This window comes from Prunus mume, unplaced genomic scaffold, assembly GCF_029339155.1.
Source record: "Prunus mume cultivar Tortuosa unplaced genomic scaffold, ASM2933915v1 scaffold29, whole genome shotgun sequence".
Taxonomy (NCBI): Eukaryota; Viridiplantae; Streptophyta; class Magnoliopsida; order Rosales; family Rosaceae; genus Prunus; species Prunus mume.
The window spans coordinates 4,487-24,626 of record NW_028296575.1 but is presented as its reverse complement, the minus strand read 5'-3'; the positions used below and the strand labels follow the sequence as shown (position 1 = coordinate 24,626).

At 37.9% G+C, this 20,140-nt stretch overlaps 3 pseudogenes across 2 annotated transcripts; all 3 read left to right on the top strand.

The window, feature by feature from the left end:
• Nucleotides 1-1,159: 1,159 nt before the first annotated feature.
• LOC148914235 ((-)-alpha-pinene synthase-like) lies at nucleotides 1,160-3,680 on the top strand (annotated as a pseudogene).
• Nucleotides 3,681-4,868: 1,188 nt separating this feature from the next.
• On the top strand, nucleotides 4,869-7,358 carry LOC148914234 (cytochrome P450 736A117-like; annotated as a pseudogene). Its single transcript, XR_016123147.1, has 2 exons — nucleotides 4,869-5,794; nucleotides 6,496-7,358. The product of XR_016123147.1 is annotated as a cytochrome P450 736A117-like (transcript).
• A 1,126-nt stretch (nucleotides 7,359-8,484) lies between these two features.
• Nucleotides 8,485-11,014, top strand: LOC148914233 ((-)-alpha-pinene synthase-like; annotated as a pseudogene). The gene is made up of 7 exons (XR_016123148.1): nucleotides 8,485-8,709; nucleotides 8,818-9,100; nucleotides 9,198-9,575; nucleotides 9,662-9,883; nucleotides 9,957-10,095; nucleotides 10,183-10,431; nucleotides 10,540-11,014. The product of XR_016123148.1 is annotated as a (-)-alpha-pinene synthase-like (transcript).
• The last annotated feature ends 9,126 nt before the right edge of the window (nucleotides 11,015-20,140 follow it).

The following is a 20,140-nucleotide window of genomic DNA, read 5'->3' as shown; positions in this document are numbered from 1 at the left end:
CAGAGAGAGGGCATGTTGCTTCTGCTATTGATTGTTACATGAAGCAATATGGGGTGTTAGATGAGCAAAAGATAATTGATGTCTTCAACAAACAAAATGTGGATTCATGGAAAGATATGAACGAGGAGTTACTTAGACCAACTTCTATGCCAATGCCTATCCTTGTACGTATTGTTAATTTAACAAAAGTCGTGGATCTCCTCTACAAAAAAGATGATGGCTACACACATGTTGGAAAAGTCATGAAAGAGGTGTTGCTTGTTATTTTATTGATCCGGTACCACTATGAGAGGACTGTCTGTGAGTTGGGATTGTGTGTATGAAAAAGAATTAGCTTTGCTTTTTATATTCTCTGGTTGAATAAGATGACCCAAATGCTTTGAGTTAGCCTTTCATTGATATGGTTATTGAGTTTGATAAGTTCATGTTGTTGGAAAACAACAATCAGTGACTATTTAAACTAATTAGATAAATAAAATTTAAAACAATCTGTAATACAGAATATAGTATATAAACAACAAATTAAACTAACTTGAATTCGAGATAGAGGCTTGCAGAGTTGATGCAATGTCCTAAAGACTGTAATTTCACCCCTTCTCGGTGCTTGAAGTTCTACAGGTAACTGCCTCCCATGATTCAACTATCTGTATTCTAAGCCCTAGCACTCGGACTTAGAATCTGGCGACTATTTATAGTAGTTATAGGGATAGGATAAACTTCAAAATTAAAAGGATAAGAACATCCAAGTTTATCCAAAGGATAAATATCTTAAAAAGATAATATCGTCCAAGTTTATTCAAAAGATAAATATCTTAAAAAGATAATATCATTCCAAGTTTATCTAAAAGATAATATCTTCTTTTATCCGTTTAAAATATGGGTCTTCACATTGGCATTGCTTATTTGGGGTGATAAGTGATTTTTAAAAAAATTTGGGAAGCCCAGCCCATTTGATAAACTATGATAAAATCACTTATTGTTAAAAATTGCTCTGAGAGAGAGCTATAAGGTAAAACACTAATGAGGTGCTTCATTTTCTGTTATACAGAAATTAGTTTCGAAGAGGCGGCGGTAATTTTTTTTTTCATATTAAATTATGTGAAGGTTCCTGTTTAAATTTCACAGAGGGCCCTCAAAATTCCATGACCGGCCCTGATCATTTTGCCTATATATACATAATCGTTTGAGCAATGTTTCAGTACAAAGCAAACCATGTCTTTCCCAGTAGCCGCTCAAGTAGCACACAGTGCTGAGCCAGAAATTGTTCGGCAGACAGCAAATTATCACCCAAGCATTTGGGGAGATCGGTTCCTCAATTATGATGAAAAAAACATTGTAATGTTATTCAAATTATTTATATGCATTTTATTCTTTTCAAAAACTTGTAACATAACACGAAGTTGCTAATTTAATTTGTTGTGTTGTGTTATAGCAGATAACTTATGACCATATGCAGCAGCAAGTGGATCAACTGAAAGTAGCAGTGAGGAAGGAAGTATTCACAACAAGTGCAGGTGATTTTTCACATCAGCTCAAGCTAATTGATGCAGTCCAGCGCCTTGGCGTGGCTTACCATTTCGAAAGAGAAATCGAAGAAGCCTTGCAACGTATGTATCTTACATATTATGACTATGATGGTGGTGATCTCTACACTGTTGCTCTTGGTTTTCGGCTACTAAGACAACATGGATTTAATGTTTCTTGCGGTAGGGATGAAGAAATTAATTTATTTATTTGTGGAATGTGATGTGAGTGGCTCTGGGCTGTAATATTATTCTATGTCTCATATATGTGCCCATTTTTTCTGACAATCAACCAGATATATTCAACAAGTTCAAAGATAAAAATGGTAACTTCAAGGAGAGCTTAACTGCTGATGTTCCTGGGATGCTAAGCTTTTATGAAGCAGCACATCTAAGGAAGCATGGAGAAGACATACTAGAAGAGGCTCTTGTTTTCACCACCACTCACCTTGAGTCAGCAGAAACAACAGACGCAAGAAATCCACTGGCTTTACAGATAACTCAAGCCTTAGAGAGACCTCTGCGGAAGGGTCTGGAGAGGGTATATGCCAGGGGTTACATGTCAATCTACCAGGATGATGCTTCACATAGTGAAGCTATATTGAAACTTGCAAAGTTAGATTTCAATCTCGTTCAATCTTTACACAAGAAGGAGCTCAGCGAGATTACTAGGTAAGTCTTTGAATCATGTAAACATAAATTAGTTTGCAATTAGTACACCCTATACACTTAATATTGTCAATTAATTATAGGTGGTGGAAAGAACTGGACTTTGAAAAGAAGCTGCCTTTTGCAAGAGATAGGATCGTGGAGCTGTACTTTTGGATAGTTGGAGTCTATTTCGAACCGCATTATATGGCAACAAGAAAAATTCTTACAAAAGTGATTGCCCTGGTATCAGTTTTGGATGATATCTACGATGCATTTGGCACATACTGAAGAACTCGTGATCTTTACTGGAGCAATTGAAAGGTTAATTGGAAAAAATATATTATCTGCTTTCTAATTAATTTGAAACTGATTTATTTGTTGCATAACTACTACCTGTGTGTATATCCTAAGATGAATGTGGTTTATGCAATTTTCAGGTGGGATATCAATTGTATGGATGAACTCCCAGACTATATGCAAGTATTTTACCATACCCTCTTGAATGTTTACGACGAAATTGAGGAGGAGACAGTAAAAGAAGGAAGATCATACCGAGTTTACTATGCAAAAGAAGCTGTACGTAATGCAAATGCACAACTTTATTTGCTGTTAATCTATTTTGGGTTTGTTCCATGTGATTTTATCAACAGTCACAACTCACTTTTACTTTTCAATGCTTTTAACAAATGGCATAGTTTAAAGCTCAAGCCCGGAACTACTTTGCTGAGGCCCAATGGTTGCACAAAGACTACATTCCAAGCATGGAAGAGTATATGAGTGTAGCAACAGCTTGTGTTGGTAACACCTTGCTTTCAATTACATCTCTTGTTGGCATGGGAGATATTGTAACGAAGGAAGCTTTTGAGTGGTTGTTGAATGATCCTAGAATTCTTAGAGCTTCAAATATTATTTTTAGGCTCATGGATGACCTTAGTGGATACGAGGTACGTATAATAAGATATTCTTACCTTGGTACAAATAAGAATTAGGTAAGATATTGAATTCTGTATTTCTTTTTGCAGTTTGAGAAAGAGAGAGAGCATGTTGCTTCTAGTATTGAATGCTACATGAAGCAATATGGGGTGCCTGAGCAAGAGGTGCTTGATATTTTTAACAAACAGGTTATGGATTTGTGGAAGGATATCAACGAGGAGTTCCTTAGACCAACTGATGTGCCAATGCCGGTCCTCCTGAGTGTTCTGAATCTAACAAGAGTGGTTGATCTCCTTTATAAAGGGGAGGATGGCTACACACATGTTGGGAAAGTGATGAAAGATAGTGTTGCTTCACTTTTTATTGAACCCGTGCCTCTATGAATTGCGTCATTCCTTAGAATTAATCTTAAAAATAAGGTCATTTCCTAAGAATTTGATGTTATCATGTTGATTGGATTTACGAGTCTTTGCGAGAGATGGTTGTTGGGCTTGCTGTGCTGTATTATTATGTGTGTACTTCTTTACGATATGTTTCGGGCCAGACATAAACTAAACCTTAATAAAGAAATATTTGTATTATCCACTATACCTTGGTCATAACTATTTGCAGCTTCGAAAAGCAAATGGAGGGTAATAGCTTCTTGTTTCACAGCATCATAAATCACAATGCACTTGGATTTTGTGAAACCCTATATTTTTAATATATATTATATTATATATTATTTTGAATTAAAAAAAAAGGTTTATTTAAATTATATATTTGTTTATTATTGCTTGATATGCCATTGGGGGCTTTATATACTTATATGTATTTAAACAATTAACTAGCTCTAAAGTGGACGTGTAGTTTGTGTTTTATCAAGTTACTTTTTCTTTATCAACAACCCAGGACATGGAGCTAGCATGTGGAGGTTTTATATGCATTCTTAGTAATAGAATTTTGGTAGAGCAACACGTAGAAACCCATATTAACTTGAGGTGGCTTGTCCAAATTCATCCTATTGACACATGCACACACATGCAAATACTTAGTCTTTAAATATAGTAAGATATTTGCATCTTGTGAAAAACACACAAACGTTGTGTATTAATTGAGGTTACACAATGCATGCATCGCATACAAAGTAAGAGTTCTAGAGAGAGAGAGAATATAGTTCCTGGAAGAGTAGAGGTCTCAGCTTGTGTATTTTCTAAACTTGGAATTAGCTTTGGAAATGAGGTAGGGATATCTTGGGAGCCTTTACAGGGATTGATCTAATTCAATTTTGTGAGCTCTGTATTGTATAATGTTCTGGATATAAGATATTTACGTAATGTGAACTATTTGAATAATGTTGGCATAATTATATCATGTCATGGTAATTGGTTGGAGTTGTTGGATTGAGAAAATAATGATGGAAAATAGGGTAATGGAAATAGTCTTTTGTGTAGTTGAGTCTAACTCTTGGCAGGTACCAGGTCTCAGGGATCCCACAGTGCACATGGTTTTTATTGGATGATTCGGGACTGGCGAGAGGGAGTTAGACAAGATGACTAACAAAAGGGAAATTATGGGATGGTTGAAATGGGTGTTAGTTAATATAAATGGGCATTCAGGACTAAGTGGTATAAGCATGGTATGGGACGTGCAGGTCTGCTTGTCCAGTTATATGAATTAACGGGAATAGATGAAGAGCATTCATAAATGGAGCACCCTACAAACTTTTTATTTGTCAAGCACAAACACAACACCACCTAAATAATTAAGAAGTGGAAGAAGATGTTAAATCTTCTGAATGAAACCTTCTCAAGCTTGTTGCAACCTTTTTGCTTTAAGTATTTAGCACTTCTTGCAATTTTCCTCATCCTTGTATACAAATGGTTCTCCACTTCCGCAAACTCATCACCATCTTCTCCACCAAAGCTCCCTATCATTGGAAACCTTCACCAACTAGGCCAGCACCTTCAGCGCTCTCTTCAATAGCTCAACGCCACGGGCCGCTCATGCTCCTCCATTCCGGAAGTGTGCCGGTCCTTGTGGTCTCCTCAGATGAGACTGCCAGCGAGATCATGAGAACCCATGACATCACATTCGCCAACAGACCCAAGAACACCTTCTTCAAGAAGTTTTGCTACAACTTTAAAGACGTGGCCTCGGCTCCTTATGGTGAGTATTGGAGGCAGATGAAAAGTATATGCGTCTTAAATCTCCTTAGCAACACAAGGGTTCGTTCTTTTCGTGCGGTAAGAGAAGAGGAAACTAAATCCATGATCGACAATATAACTAAGCACTGCTCCTCATCCCCCTCCTCAGGATCATCAGCGTTTAATTTAAGTGAAATGCTCGAGACGCTTACGAATGATGTTATCTGTAGAGTGGCTCTTGGGAGGAAGTACAGCGATGGCGGGGAATGTGGGAGGACGTTTAAGAAGCTTGCCGGGGAGCTGATGTTGGTGATGTCGTGTATCCATATTGGAGACTATATCCCATGGCTTGCCTGGATCGCCCGTCTCAATGGTTTGGAGGCCAAGTTTGACGATCTGGCTAAACGGTTCGATGAGTTTTTAGAAATACTTGTTCAAGAGCATATGGATGAATTTGATGGTCTTACCAAGAACGAGGACCAAAAGGATCTTGTGGACGTTCTGCTTTGCCTTCAGGCTGATTCTCCTATTGATAGAGTTAGCATCAAGGCTGTCATCTTGGTAATTAACTCTCTCTCTCGCTCTCTCTGTTACATTACATGCATAGTGGTGTTGGATTGCCTTATCTTTTTCACCATAGTAATGCTAGGATTACTCAGTTTGTTCAAAGAATGATGTTAAATTATGCTTGCTATGTGATCGTATCTAAAGAAATAAGTAAGTTTAACAAAAACTGAACCATATCTGAAATTTTTTATTGTCAAACTTGTGCTAGCCTGCCAAGAAACACAAAGAAAAAGATGTGTTGTGTGACAAGAGACTAGTAATATTAAAAAAAAATTGTAAATACCTAATATAAGTAAAACATTTTGGATTAACGCGGTTTTTTTAAGGCTTATTTATTGATGTGCCCCCTATGCTGTACCGAAAATCTCAATTTGTCCCCTACAGTTTCAACTGAGTCAATGTGCCCCCCTATGCATTCATTTTGTGTCTCACGCCTCTTATTCCGTCATTTTACTCAATAATACCTTTAACTTGTTGACATGACATAGGTGTTTTAGTAATTTGACATATTTGTTTGAAGCATGAGCATTTTCAGGGATTTTGAATATTTCATTTTTAAGGCCTTCTACCTATACATATATAGATATATAGATAGATAACACGTGGGGTTATCCCTAATGAACCCCAACTCTTTTGGGTTTATATCTAATTTTCCATTAATTTTTAATCGATTTTTTCCGTTAAAATTCTTGTAGGATATTTTTGTCGGTGGCACTGATACCTCATTCACACTCCTAGAGTGGACAATGTCCGAGCTTTTAAGGCATCCAAGAGTCATGGAAAAATTGCAGAATGAGGTGAGGGGGATAGTGGGCAAGAAAACAGACATAATTAGAGAGGATGATTTGGTTGGAATGCACTACTTGAAGGCAGTGATCAAGGAGACTCTTCGCCTACATCCTTCAGTTCCATTGCTATTGCCCAGGCTATCGACCCAAGATGCACAAATAAATGGCTACGACATTAAAGCCAACACACAAGTTATAGTGAATGCATGGCCAATTGGAAGAGATCCCAAGTCATACAACAAGCCAGACGAGTTCGAGCTAGAAAGGTTCTTGGACAGTGCCATAGATTATAAAGGCAATTACTTCCACTACATTCCATTTGGGGCTGGCAGAAGAGGTTGCCCAGGAATTCAGTTTGCCATGGCTGTCCAAGAGATTGCTTTGGCAAATTTAGTGCACAATTTCAACTGGGTGCTGCCCGATGGCACAAGAAGGGAGGACTTAGACATGACTGAATCTAGTGGAACAAGCGTTCGTAGAGATATCCTCTTAAAATTGTTCCTATTCCATATTCGGGCTAATATAGTGTTGGTGTATCCGAATTGGACCTCCTTTATTCACAGAAAATGACAAATTATAATATCTTACGCCATTATTTGGTAATAAGAATTTGAAATAATGTTTAGGTTTTATGTTATCATTAATATAAATATGTATTAAGAAAAGTGTGTGGAACTGCTTGTGGGCTCACTGACTATCGAGTTGTTGAAATGTCCATTGTTTGGTTTCCCAGGAAAGGATTTTCTAATAAACTCTCAATTTGGCTTTTATTTATTTATGTAAAGGATATAATTTAAAAAAAAGACACGTGATAAATGCATAATTACCATAATCACAATAATGTGAGAATTGGTTATGATGCGCAAAGAAACATGTGCAAATTATTAAAATAGTTATGCATATAATTGTTATAAATATAAATATCAAATGATATACATGTGAAATTCGAGTTGTGTAATGGATCGTATCGAAAATTGCCACCCCTAACTAAGGTCGCCCTAGAAATAAATTCATATATGTAATTTGTAAGAAGTTCTATATCATACACTAATTTTAATAAAATTGATCATTGTGCAACCTTGTACACTATCCACGTGCAGACGTGGACTTACAAATTACAATAGGTGTCTATTATGTGTAGATTGTGTATGAGTCGGTAACATGACATAAATATATTCGTATCACTTTATTTTAACCATCTATTTAGCATCAATATAATTTTCTTTTTATATGAGTACCATATTTGTACTGACATTTTAGATGAAAAAACAATTATCGATTTGACAGGATTTTGTTTTTCCTTTCCAAAATGGTTTGAGAAAGGATAAGAAAATCATGATGGTTTGGACTAGAGTAGGGTGGTTAGAGGATGTGTTGTCTTAAAATGAAATGTATGTAGTATGTACTGCGTATATACCGGTAGCTCCCAGTGATGATGTTCGTAGTTTGATCATTGTTTTGTTCATATGCCCAACACAAAACACACTAAAGCCCAACCTGAGACTGCAAACAGAGATAAAAGGCCCATTCAAAAAAGACCAAACGAGGCCTATAGGAACACCGTCCAAACTCATTGCCTATAACATATATTACATATGATACATGTGTTATATTACAGTGGAGACATTTGTGAAAAAATACATTCATGTTTCCCAATGGTCGGTGGAGGGTCACTGGTCGCTCAAAACATGGATATATACGCTGCAAAGGGACAAACGATAAACATGTGCTGCAAAACTGGCCAATGGGTCGGTGGAGGGTCACTTGAGATTACAAAAGATATCCCACAAATATGCTAACGCTGGACCATTCGTTGAAGATAAAAGTACATCGAACCCATATGAAGTTTTACCATGAGCAAAGAAGTTACTCATTCTGCATTTGTGCTGTAAGCCAGTTCCATCCCTTCCCTATATATACATGAGTATATGAACAATATTTTCCATACTTGCAGAGCAAAAAAGATCTGACATTTTTACACGAGTGCAAATCATGGCTCTAGAAGCTGGTTCAACTGCTCAATCACAAAATTCTAAGGCTGATCAAATTGTTCGACGGACAGCAAATTACCACCCGAGCATTTGGGGGGATCAGTTTATGAATTATGATTCAGAAGACATTGTAATTTATATATCATACAAATTGTTTCAATAACTAAATGCATGTTTCTCTGTTTTGTTTCAAAAGAAATTTGACATGTATTTTGCTCATTCAATTTTGTGGATGCAGATAACTTATGCCCATAAGCAACAAGAAGTTGTTGAAGAACTGAAACTAGCAGTGAGGAGGGAAGTGTTCACAACCAGTGCAGATGATTTTTCAAATCAGATGAAGCTCATTGATGCAATCCAGCGCCTCGGCGTGGCGTACCACTTTGAAAAGGAAATAGAAGAAGCACTGAAACATATATATGCTGCAAATCATTTCCATGATGATGATGGTGATGGTGACCTATACAATGTTTCCCTTGGTTTTCGGCTACTAAGACAACATGGACATAATGCTTCATGCAGTAAGTTATTAGAGAAATTAATGTAACGAGATTGAATTTGGCAAACATTATTTCTTAATATTTACGTGTTATATGTCCATTTGCTGCAATCGAGCAGGAGTATTCAACAAGTTCAAAGAAAGTAAAAATGGAGGCTTCAAGGAAAGCTTAATCGCTGATGTGCCGGGAATGCTAAGCTTTTATGAAGCAACGCATCTTAGGGGGTGCATGGCGAAGATATACTAGAAGAGGCTCTTGTTTTCACGACAAAACATCTGGAGTCGGCAACAACCCATGTAAGCTATCAACTGGCAGAACAAATAGCTCAAGCCCTAGAGAGACCGCTCCGAAAGAGTCTCGAGAGGTTATGCGCCCGTCGGTTCATGTCCATCTACCAAGATGAAGCTTCACATAATGAAACTCTATTAAAACTTGCCAAGTCAGATTTCAATCTTGTTCAGTCTATGCACAAACAAGAGCTCAGTGAGATTATTAGGTAGGTTATCTTTTAATTATGTGAGATTAATTACGAATACCGACTGTAATTAAGTTAGTAACTCACTAATTAATGCCGTCAATTAGGTGGTGGAAAGAACTAGACTTCGGAAGGAAGATGCCTTTTGCAAGAAACAGAATTGCGGAGTTATACTGCTGGATTTTGGGGGTCTATTTTGAGCCCCAATACCTTGTTGGAAGAAAATTTCTCACAAAAATTATTGCCCTGATTTCTGTAATGGATGATATCTATGATGCATTCGGTACATTTGAAGAACTTGAGATCTTTACCGAAGCAATTCATCGAAGGTTTGAAATTATTTATTAAAAAAAATTGTTTTGTTTATATGCTTCAGATGAATATGGTGTATGCAATTTACAGATGGCATGCCAATTGCATGGATGGACTGCCAGACTACATGCAAATATTCTTCCATGCGCTTTTGAATGTTTTCAATGAAATTGAGGAGGAGATGGTGAAGGAAGGAAGAGCATACCGAGCTCACTATGCAAAAGAAGCTGTATGTTAATTAATTAAAGAAACACACAGCTTATTAATTTTCACTATTTTAATTAATTTACGTAATATTTATGTCCCACATATTCAGTTGAAAACTACTGCCAAAGCTTACTTTGATGAGGCCAAATGGTTCCACGAAGGATGCATCCCAAGCATGGAGGAATATATGCGTGTTGCTGCAACTTCTGCTGCTAGCTTCGCACTTTCAACTACATCTTTAGTTGGCATGGGAGATATTGTAACCAAGGAGTCCTTTGAGTGGTTGTTCAATGACCCTAAAATTCTTAGAGCTTCCAATATCATTGTTAGGCTCATGGATGACATCGTTTCGAGCAAGGTACACAGAAACTACGTACTAAATTGTGTTACATAACTTAGGTCTCTCAATTCATAACTATTTCATCACTTCGATTCTTTTTTGGGATTATGGATTCCATTTTTGCAGTTTGAAAAAGAGAGAGGCCATGTTGCTTGTGCTATTGATTGTTACATGAAGCAATATGGGGTCTCAAATGAGCAAGAGATAATTGATGTCTTCAACAAGCAAATTGTGGATTCGTGGAAAGATATCAACGAGGAGTTCCTTAGACCAACTTCTATGCCGATGCCTATCCTTGAACGTATTGTTAATTTAACAAGAGTGGTGGATCTCCTCTACCAAAAAAACGATGGCTACACACATGCTGGAAAAGTGATGAGCGATTGCATCGCTTCGTATTTGATTGATCCGGCACCAGTATGAGCCTATGAGTTGGATTATGAGAAAGAACTAGCTGTGCTTTATATATTCTCTGTTTGAATAATATGACCTAATGGCCTTGAGTTAGCCGTAGTGTCAATTGAGTATTGTTGTACTTCAAAAAACGTTGTTTATCTTGAGAATAATCAACTTTTAAATAAAACAGTTGAGTGTAGTGAAACTGTTGTGAGTATAAACAACACTGCAACTGTCTGGTAAACTTTTATGTAGAATTATTGTGTTAGTGTATAATATCCAAAAAAGGCATGATGTTAAAAGTGTTATTAACTTAGTTGAGTGATGCTATAAGATTGGTTAAATCGAGAGCTGCTATTTTCACCCATGTCTTATTTTCTAACCCATCTTATATTCAAAATTTTATAAACAAATTTACCTTTCTGTAAAATGACATCTAAGAATTTAGAGAAAAAACCTCAACTCACCTATCCCGACCCACACACTCTCTCTCTCTCACCGACCCAAACTCCCAGAAAAATAGAAAATATCCCTCAGCTCCTATAAATTGTAGATCTGGTTACATGAGGTTGATGATTTTTAGAAGAAAGAGGGGCCATTAGTGAAGGAACAACTACTAAGCAAAAACCGCCATATTAATCATATACAAAATACAAATCACTACTACATTTTAGTCTTTGCGCGATGAAGGCAAGTTCGTCGCGCAAAGTTAAATTTAGTCTCACATAATTCTACGCGCGCGCACATTTCGTCGCGCAAAGATTGTGAAGAAAGACTTTGCGCGACCAATTTATTTCCTTCAAGCAAAAGTGCGCGACGAGCACCTTCGCTATAGAAAACGCTCAGACAACACAAATGTCCGACGACAAACGCTTATGGACTAAAGCGTGTTCGTCGCACCAAGACTACGCGACGGATAGCTCGGCCGCTACGAGATTCGTGTCCCAAACATTTACGCAACGAAAAGTCATTCGTCACGTTAATTACTATTTGCGCAACGAAGTCACGTCACAAGATACACATTTGGGCGTATGAAAGACTTCACGCGCATGATTAAATTGAGTGTATTTAAAAATTATTTTTTAACATTTTTTTTAAAAAGTGATTTTGCGCGACGAGATACATTTCGTCGCACAAAATTATATATATATATTATATAAATTTATTATTTTAATTATTTTTTAATTTTGTAAAAAAATAAATTTGGTTTTTTTTAATTAAAATGAAATTGCAATAAAAGGATTAATCGTAAAGAAAACATTTATTATATAAAATAAAATAAATGTATACAAGAGAAATATTTTAAAAATAATTATGAAAATAAAAAACTAATCAAATAATGTTCCAAAATCTGCATGGTCGTCTGCTACATGCCCGAGGTCCGGGCCTATGGGGCCATGGTCCGGGGGATGCTCAGGTGGACGGGCTCGGAGGTCGACGCACCAAAATTCTGGATTGGAATGCCGAACCGCTCGAGGGATCCAGAATTACCGACATCCGACCTCAAACTCGCAACCCAGGATGTCAAAACACCACCGATCGCTTGCTCGCGATGATGACCGCGTCGAGGTTCCTCCGCCGCATTCCCATCCCCTACAATATGTTCCCGCCTCTCCCCGAGTCCGATCCAACGTCTCCACAAAATCTGAAATCCAAGATCCCGTGGAGGATCCATGCACTGATCGAGTCTCGGAGGAAGTTGGGAGACGGACTCCTTAAGAACCAATCGCTCCTCTTCACCATCGTCGTCTGTTTAACATTACATAAAATATAAATTAAAACATACATATAAATTGAATGCGTAACGTAAGAATTAAAATTAAATAATACTTACATTAAGGGACTCGGCCAACTCATTCTGTGTCGAACATAAACGCTACTAAATACGCAATCTCGAATTTCAATTTCAAAATTGAACAAGAGAAGAAAATATTAGTATGAACAAAATAAATTAATAATAGGGTTAACTACAGTAAAACCCCTAACCTATAGGGTCATTTACGAGTCCATATCCGATTTTGGGGATATTTATGAGTACATACACAACGTCGCGAAAACTTACAAGTTGCCCCCCTCCGTTAGCGAGTCCGTTAGAAAATCCGTTGTCTGCCTACGTGGCATTTATGGGGCCCATTTTTAATTGACGTGGAGTTCCACGCGGACAACAAAATAATAAAAAATTATGTACATGTTAAAAATAATTTTTAAATGATATTAAAATCATTATTTAAAAAAAAAAATTCTCCTCTCTCTCCCGACTAACGCCACCTTTAGCCACCCTCTCTCCGCCGCCACCTCCAAACCAACTCCTCTCTCTCATTCTTCATCCCAACCCAACCCAACTTCTCTAGCATAGGCATAGTCGCCAGCCATTATCAAACCTAAACCCCATCCTTCTCTCCTCCTCCCTTCTCCCAAAAAAAATCAGATCAATCGAGACTAGGATTTGAGCTAGACGTATACAGCGATCTTATCCTTATGCTTCATCGCTGCCGGCCCGACGCTATTGCTTCTCCGCTTTCCAATAAATAAAACCATCCAAGGCAGATGGACCAAATCACGAAATAATTTCCAAAAAATTTAGAATCAAAATATTAAATCCAATCTTTCTAATCAAATTTCAAAGACAAAATTGAACATACAAAGAAAACCTGGGCTGCTAAGAAGACCCGACTAATCTCATAGACAAAATTGAACTTCCACCTTCTCCTCAATCTCAGCCTCAGCCCTTTGGCCTGACTCCCATTCCCAATTTCAACGACATCATCTCCTCCGCCTCCCACTCATCCTCGCTATGGAGGGTCCGATTCGGAGATTTTGATGCAGGTTCGCCTCCGCGGCCTCCCGCCGGCCGCTGATCTTCACGAACTCCGCCTATGGGGGTACCAGATAGAGGAGCGAGATGGAGTGAGGGAGCTTAGGTTAGGGTTTGTGAGGGAAAGAGAGGAGAGATAGAGATTGGGATTTTGGGGTTGGAAATGAGAGTTCGTGGAGAAGCTTTGAGAAGAGATCAGATCAATTTTTTCCTTAAAAAATTCAATCTTTAAATTTTATGGGTTTTGGTTATGTAAATTGTGTTATATTTAGCAGATGAAACGGTCATGGGTTGTTGTAATTGATGTTTTAAGTTGGGTTTCAAATCTGGGTTTGCAAATATGAGGGCAGCAGAAATGGTGATGGATTGTTGCTGTCGCCATTGTTGTGAGCTTGCTTGAGCTGAATGTTACCGGGTTGAGAAGAGAGATGGGATTTTTTTCTTCTTCTTTTAATTCATTTTTAATGATTTTAATATGATTTAAAAATTATTTTTAACATGTACATAATTTTTTATTATTTTGTTGTCCACGTGAAACTTCACGTCAATTAAAAATGGGCCTCATAAATGCCAATGAGGCGTATAACGGATTTTCCAATCTAACGGAGGGCAACTTGTAAGTCTTCGCGACGCTGTGTATGTATCATAAATATCCCCAAAATCGGTATGGACTCGTAAATGACCCTATAGGTCAAATGACAATGAGTGTGGTGCAAAGCAATAACAATCGCCGGAAAATTTTAAAAATTAAGGGCCAAGGTTCCTATCCTAGGTTCAAAACATCAATTGGAGGCACTTTTGTTCTCGGACCTACCCTGAAAAACATCCGGAAGTGGCCGGAATTTCAATTCAAAAATCGGCCGAAACCTAGGGTTTCAAATCCACTGCCATATTCAATTGTCGGATTTGGTGCCCGGAGGAGAAAGAACAAAGCCGGTGAATTTTCGGTGAAAACCGAGCAAATAACGGCGGAGATGGACCGCGACGGCGGGAAGCTCCGGGGTTCGAGGGTTGTGGTGGCCAGGTCTCAATTAGGGCAGAGTTGTGGTTGAGGTGACGACAGAGAGAGAGAGAGAGAGAGAGAGAGAGAGAGAGAGTTAGGGCAGATTTGAAAAACTGGGGAAGAAGGAGAATTTCAAGGCTTATCTGAAAACTTATTCCACTTTGCGCGACGAAGGAGTAAATGCGTGGCACAAAATCATTTAAAGAATTTTGCGCGATGAAACTAAACACATTTCGTCACAAGAGTTGTCCATCCGCCCAAATTTTGGGATTCGAAGCGCGCTGAAGATAATTAATGATTGCACAACGAAATGTGTATACATTCGCCGTGCAAGTTCTGATTTACAAAAAAATTACTAAGTGTTAGGGTGAGGGGCTGAAATTTGACCGAGATTACATGAAGGCAAGTCTATTCGCCTTGCAAGTCTATAATTTGTCAAAAAATTTACTAAGTGTTGGGGTGGGGAGGGATTGAAATTGATCGAGATTGCGCGATTTAAAGGAAAGTCTTTTTCGCTGCAAGCCTTTGGTTTAGTATATTTGGCGCGATTTAACCGTGAGTACATTCGTCGGCAAGTGTTTGATTTGCCAAAAAATTTACTGTGTTTTTTTGGGGGAGGGGGACCTTTGTTCTGAGTGAGAATGCGCGATTTAAGAGTACGTGAGTTCATCACGCAAGGCTTTGTATGTGCACTTTGCGCGACGAATGGAACGTCCTTTCGTCGTGCAAACCCTTCCCCTATACCCTAAACCCTAAACCCTGAACCCTAACTCCTAAACTAGTTTCAATGATCCAACTGGCAAACTTGTTTTTTTATACTTCGAGATCGTATACATCGAAAATCGAAAAAATGAACATTCAAAATTAAGTAACGGGACAAAAAATTTCAACGGTTATAAAGAAAAAGTCACGATTTAACGGTTATTTTAACTCCGATTTTGAAATTTTATTACAGCTACATTTCTTGACCGAATATGAATACAATGACTGAATTCGATCTTCAATTTAAGATATTTACAGTAGAGGACATCACATAATCTTATGTTATATTTAAGGAAAGTATAAATAAACTCTTCATTGTTGGTGAATATTGTGTTTTAATGACATACGCATTCTACGAAACTAGTTTCAGTAATCCAATCATCAAACTTGTTTGTTTATACTTCGAGATCATAGACCCCAAAAATCGGAAAAAAACATTCAGAGATCAAGTAACGGGACAAAACTTTTCAACGGTTATAAATGAAAAGTCATGATTTAACGGTTATTTTGACTTTGATTTTGATGATTTTTTACAGCTTCACTCCTTGACCCTATATGAATACAATGAACTAATTCGATCATCAATTTCAAATATATACGTGTGTATATATAAAATATATATATATATGTTTACGCCGACGAGAGCTTTTCGTCACAAGAAATATCATGGAGCGGCATTTTTTGTCGCGAAAATTTAAGTTTACGAGACGAGTAATTTCTGCGCCGCGAAAAATATGTGCGACGTTGTCTTCAATGCAAGGATTAGGCGCCATGTCAGATTGTTTATGATTTTCATTTTTTAAAAGTGTTTTGTCAAAATAATTTTAAAAATTATTATTAAAATGATTTGATATATTGATTTACCAATGGTTTATAACTAAATTTATTTTAATAATGTTTCATTTCTCCACATATATAATGTTTGGATATAACAACTACATATATTCAAACATTTGCATTACACAAAATATGTCCACTAACATAATAAAATTACAAAAAATCATTATTCATCATCCAACTATAATAACTATATTGTCGCTATCATCACTGGTTCCAAGCCTCCTCCTCCTCCTCCTCCTCCTCCTCCTCTGTAACTACATCACCGTTGTTGCTCGGGCCCACTGCAACATCGTATCGCAGAAGATCATCGAGGTCAATTGTAATTGACCGAATCGGTATTTCGATTGAAGACACTCCTTGTATTTGAAACGGTTATTGTATAACATTTGTATCTCGAAGTGTTTCCGCATCATTTTCCATTGAAGATTCTAAACTTTGGTCAGCCACATTGTCGACGTCGTTGTCAGTTGGGTCTAGTTCTAGTATAGCATACATGTTCCTATGATCCATCTTCTGAACAACGTTCCAACCGCTCCCGGGTTTAGGGTCATCTAGATACACAATTTGTATTGCCATGTTTCCCAAAATATAAGGGTCGTCATCATACCAAGTTCTATTAATGTTCATAGATAGTAAGCCATGATCGATTTTAACACTTCCTAGCCTATTAGGGTTGGTGTCAAACCATCGACACTTAAAGATGATCACTGGTATCGATCTTGTAAAGCAATTAAACGATAGTTGTGAGTTGCTATAGAAATCAATGTCCGACTTTCGCTTCCACTGGGACATGGACACCGCTTATTTTATGACACAACTTGTCATCTCGCAACCTCCAAAATTTGACGCTGTTAACATTACAACCTGATAACAATTCCAGATTTAATCGTCAACGCCAAGTTATATAACTCATCACGTAAGTGGGGAATTCATGATTTCAACTTATTCACCTAATATTATACAAAACCATTCACATGTTAGTCTGATAAAATTAAATACTACAATTTATATTTCTCAAATAAAACACTTATAACTTACAAAATCCAAAAACTATTGTGGAAACAATTCACAGTGTTTCTGGGCAACCAAATGTGATGGATGTTCTCGCTTCATCATCTTTTCATGCTCATATAAGTATGCCATGATCTCATCACAATTGTTCAGTACGAACCAATGCGCTACCTCCATGTCATTTCTAGAAAACGACTCTCCTCGTCCAGGATCTCCAAAGGGTCGTGCGCTTTGGGCAAAACAGAAAGTTTTAATTTCATACTTATTATTATTGCGCTGAGGACGAGTGAAAGCCGTCTCCACATCTTTTAAATACATTCCACAGAAAGTAAGCGACTCATATTGAACCCAAGCCTCTATAATTGAACCTTCGGCTTCACTCACTATGCATAATTTTTTCATTCCTCGAGAAGCTCGCCAAAATAAAACGTTATGATACAAATTAGCAAGCATGTGATAATGATGCATACATAAACGATAAGGATTATATACCTTTCTATTGATACATCCAAATATAGTTGACAGATCAGCAAGCAATGCCTCTTCCGCAAGTGAACCATCACGCATCATACTTGTAAGAAAGCGGAGGAAATATCATCTCAAACTTGCATAGGACTTGACTATCTCATGGCGCAATGAAAACATGTCCGCCTTTCGCAATGTTTTTGCCACAATTGGGAAAAATCTGACAACAACATGATTGGCTTTAATACATCTTCCGCAATAGATGCCTAATACCCATAGGAAGTAGGTTGCATATACATTACGGCATCTATGGCCCTTAAGTCCAGTAAATTTACCTCACAACATTTACGCAACGCTCGATATTAGAAACATATCCATCGGAAACTTTATGATTTATACAAACTTTAGAAACTCTTTCTGTCATTCGTTTCATAGAAAAGAATGCAAGATCCCTTCTAGCTTTATCATCGTCCCTATTCATCAATAAACCCTTCAGATGCCCATTCTTTCCAAATCAAGACGAGCTTTGATCGTGTCCTTTGTCTTGCCCTCGATATCTAGAATTGTGTCCACCAATTTGTCGAATACATTTTTCTCAACATGCATCACATCTAGATTGTGCCTCAATTTGAGTTTCGACCAATATGGGAGCTCAAAAACCATAGGCTTGTGCGTCTAGTTCATATGTGTAGAAGGTTTGATCCGACTAACTGTTATCCCAAACGGAGCAAAATCCAAACGGTTAAGCTGGTCCAATATTTCATCACCGGACCATTCTCTAGATCTCAGGCGACGCCTGTGGTTCCCGCTTAACTCTTTATCTTTTTCCACTGTGGTCCCATGGCAACCATCTCCGGCGACCAAGGTAACAAACTTTTCGAGCGTACCAACCAGAAGTTACATCTTCCTTGCATACAGGACATGCCATGTAACCCTTTGTGCTCCACCGTAAACCATTGCATATGCCGAAATCATTCATAGTCCACATAATCGCTGCCTCAAAGTGAACATCTTCCTGGGGCTGATTTATCTTACGTAAACACTGCTTGTCCATAAATCCTTCACCATCAACCAAGGGTCTTATAAACATCGATTGACCTGCCAGGATCCTCAATTATCAAAACAATCATCATCATGTATTCTTTTTTCATGCATTTCCAAGGTGGCAAATTATATGGGAATAACGAAAATCGCCAAGTGCTGTGGTGTTGGTTTAGAACCCTATACGGATTGAACTGGCAAGGCAAGTCCCAATCTGTTCGGGATCAAGCAAACTCGGGAACGCTCGATCGAACTCTTTCCATGCCTCCCATCAGAGGATGCCGATTACAATTGTCTACCCGCTTTTCTCTTATGCCATCCCATGTCCGCGGGCAAGATAAGCGCCGACATATACAATCGCTGCAACCTTGGTTTTGTGAGATAATGCATAACTTTTTAAGGATCTTAGTCGTTCTATTCTGAGATGTCATTTTGAACCTCGACTCATTGCATATAGGGCATGTATCCAACGTTTCATGCTCTTTGTAGAATAACATGCAATTGTTTTTGCAAGTGTGAATTTTTTCATAACCCAATCCCAAACCATTCAACACCTTATGCGCGTGTTTGTGGTCTTTCGGCAAACAATTGTCTGTCGGAAACATTCTCTTGAAAACCCCCACAAAGTAATCGAAATACAGGTTCGACATACGATGCTTAATTTTTCCATGCATTAGCTCCACAATGGCCGTGAGAATGGAAAAGCTCTCGCACCCCGGGTATAACTCTTGGTTGGCATTTTTTAACAATTTTTCATATTGTTCAAACTCTGCGCTGTCTATTGGTGTAGGCACGTCATCTTCCTCTTCTTGATTGATGTTGGTCGATGCAAATGGAAAAGCATCCTATATAATATCCATGATTTGATCATTAGGATCCATAATAGGTTCAACATTGTCCACTCTTATGGCATTTGAAGACGAAGCATGGTCTAATTGTTCCCCGTGAAGATTCCAAATGCTATATGTCTCAATCATTCCATTCATTACTAAATGAAGTCCAACATTTTCAATTGTCTCCCATAACGTGTTGTTACACCTCCTATAAGGACAACGGATTCTAGTTGCACTCGGGTTGTGTCTACGTCCAAACTCAATAAAATCTTCGATTTTATCCAAGTATTCGTTTGCGCATCTATTCGGGTTTGTATCCACCTTCTCCTCATAATTCCTAAAACCAGAATCACAACACAACAATCACAACTTCATACGAAGTTATAATGTCACCTTATGCTTTTGGTAAGGGCCTATCTTCGGGAATGCGTAGTCACCCTTGCGTGCGTGCGGCTACATGAGATTAGATTCAGCGTGAATGAATTCATGGCATCTACGTCTGATTCTTGAGGTGGCCATATGTATAAATACCTCGTACCACCCAGTACCAAGATGACACGA